At 45.2% G+C, this 3,162-nt stretch overlaps 1 pseudogene; it reads right to left on the reverse strand.

Moving 5' to 3' along the window:
- Positions 1–2,663, reverse strand: part of LOC119267677 — a 4,821-nt pseudogene extending 2,158 nt beyond the window's left edge.
- Between the last annotated feature and the right edge of the window lie 499 nt (positions 2,664–3,162).

Consider the following 3,162-nt stretch of genomic DNA (forward strand, 5'->3'; position numbering starts at 1 on the left):
CAAGCATACAGTAGAAAAGCATAGATGACATAAAGCAGGGTTAGCCGGTTATTCTCATAGGAACCAAGGGTGTTGCAGTCTAACAATGGATTAGGGTGCCTGATTCAGTAGAGCAATTGGACACATAAAATTTTACTCGAATGTCCAGACATGTCTAGTTCGACAAAGATGGATATGGGTGCCAAAAGAACACTGGCACAAAGCCAGTGTGGTGTGGCCTTGATAACCAATTTCCAATTTCTACAACTATTCGGGTAAAAATGGAGAGGATGTACCTGTAGAAATATACCAGGTGAACTCTCCGATATAAAATCGTCTCTACCTTCTAAATTAAGAAGCTTGAAGGTTGCTATTGGTGGAAGCACGGTTCTAATTAAAAGGGATGAAAATCAAGAAAATATTAGAAACATACAATTATACTACCTTTTCGAAAAAATACAATTATACTAAAAATGTAGTCATCTTATGTTGAATATTTACATGCTTTGCTTCTGCATTTCTTACAAAACTTCATAGTGTGCTTAAGACTAATATCACAAATAGTCAGCTGTAACTCATCACAAGTCTAAATTATATTGCTCATTATATGAATTCCATCTGAAATTAAACCGCAACTAAGATAAGAAGCTACATAGAAGCACTAACATCCTACTGAAATAACTTTCAGCTTTCATCAAGACATCAAGACTACTTCAACATACTATATGTTGTGGGAAAGCTACCCGTACCATTGATAATCAGTAATACTGTTAAGGAAAGAGCAGGAACTAGCCTTAACCTCAGATCACGGCCATTCACATTGGACGGCCGAATAGCTTTGCATTCATGATGAATATATAAGAGTAAAACCCACCTTGCCAGTAAGCATGATAACAATTACTCCCCATGATATTGCCTCTCTCAAAGATTCTATCGATTCTGAACGTAGGCATCCTTCCTAATCAACAACAGTACCTTAATATTTTTGCAAAGAAGTTACTTGCTAGAAGTTGGTAAGATCCAGCATAAACAGTATACTTCTTGATGCTTCGCCAACTCACCATCTCCATCTATATCACATATTATATGGGTCAGTTTTGGCTGATGACCCTCCCGTAAACTCATTTTATCTATTGGCTTCTACATATTAAAAGTTCAGAGGTACGCCAGTGAGAAGAAACAGGTGGCAACCCACATAAAGAAAAAACACACAAAAATAATCTGCAAGGGCGACCTATCAGTACAGAAATGGTATGCACTCCTAATGAGTCCTTTCCCTTTCCATTCAAGAGTATTTAATATTTGTTCTTCTTCCTTCTCCATCTCTTCTTCAGCCTCCTCGCTGAGTTCATGATCAAAGCCCAATAAATGCAATAATCCATGAACCTGATGAATATAAGTTGGTTAGCATAGAATAGGCTCGCAAGCTTCAACCTATTCCAACACTGAACAACACATGGAGATTTCTTCACAAGATACACCAGAAGTAGCATCTAAGTAATTATTTGTACACAGAAGATAGTCACGCGGTCAAGCCAATAGACAAAACTTGAATGTTTGTCTTGGTATGCAACTTTCAACTTTCAAACATAGCACTAATTCAAAATAAAAACCGATGAAGTAAATACAAACATAGCACTAATTTTTCTATTGTGACCGTTCAAACTATAATAGGAGCTCACTGATAAATCAGACAAGACCTACACAACTACAAACAGAAACACGCGGGCACCCCAATAAGGAAAGCAAATGTGATGGTAGCAGTAAGTCAGAGAGGTTAACCATGAGAATTCTTATCTCATCAGGAAGTGTATGGCCTCTCTCTTCTGCTTGCCATCGGGCTGTCTCAACAGAAATTACTATGTCACCTAGTTGCAGCCGTTGAACAGAAAACAACAAGTAAATAATAAGATCTGACAGAAACATCTGTAACAGATAAACTAGTTCAACAGCACGTCTTACAATGGGAATATGGAGCCCTGGGATATGCTGCGACATGGACAGAACGTCCGTCGCGTGGTCTTCATCCCTCCATTCCTTGTTCAGCTTCCTGATGAAACCGTCATCACAAAGCAGTAGGGAGACATCAAAGCTATCGTACTTATCCACACTGCTTATACAAGGGTCTCTGGTCGTGTACTCCGAATTGTCCAGATTGTGGAGTGACAACTTCGTTGCCTTCCCACCGTCATTTCGAAGTGCTTCTGCAATACTCTGCGTCGCCATTCGTAATTAGAGACAATTTATTATGAATTAAACAAATCCAAGGAGCGAAAATAGCGTGCGGAAGCTATCACCAGGACGAGGGGGGCGTCGGGGAGGGCTTCCTCGATACCAATCTGCACGTTGAGCTCGATGGGGCCCTTCCTCCCGGCTGTCCTCCGCCTCGGCAGCATCGGCGGCGCCGACCCGCGCCGCCGCCGTCTGGATATGGATGACGCGTAGTACCGCGAGGCGGCGGCGAGGAAAGGGGGTAGGCTGCGACCATGGGGACGAGGAGGCTGAGAGTGGAGCGGGAGAGTCGGGCGCGCTGACGAAGGGGGCGGAGAGGGGCGAATGAGGCATTGGGAGGAGAGCGCGCGGGAGAGAAGGTGGTGGAGCCGCGCCATTGAAATCCTCAACTCCATTGCCAGGAATCGATGGCCAGCTTCTCACGAGCGTGCCAGGAGCGAGCGATTCTTTTTTTTTTTAGTGGAGCGAGCGATTTTTTTTAGTGGAGCGAGCTCCTATGAAATGCGACGCAGGACCCGTGCGACTCGGCCGGCCCAGCGTGTTTGGTTGCCTGCATAGGCCTCAATCAAGCCCGTGTGGGAAGTGATCAGCCTGTTTGATGGTCCGCATATATTATTGGGCCTGTATCACACGCTTCTTAAAGCACCTTCAGGCCTGGCTCATTGTAAATGCACGAATCGGCAGTTTCTTCAGGGCCAGACCCGAGCGGTGCACGTGGGCGGCGGCGGCTGCACACATGCGGCCACGCTCGAGAAGCCGTGTTGCTTCTCGAAGCGCCGGCAGTTATTAGCCTCATCGCCCCTCACCGCTCCCTCTCCCCACTCTTCCCCAGTCTCCCAATTCTCATCGGTGGCGGCGGATTGGAGCAGAGAAAGAAGATCACCGGACTCCATCACCGGCGGCGGCGGATCGAAGCAGAGGAAGAAGACCACCTGACTTCATCAATGGCGG

Source organism: Triticum dicoccoides, chromosome 3A (assembly GCF_002162155.2).
Source record: "Triticum dicoccoides isolate Atlit2015 ecotype Zavitan chromosome 3A, WEW_v2.0, whole genome shotgun sequence".
Taxonomy (NCBI): Eukaryota; Viridiplantae; Streptophyta; class Magnoliopsida; order Poales; family Poaceae; genus Triticum; species Triticum dicoccoides.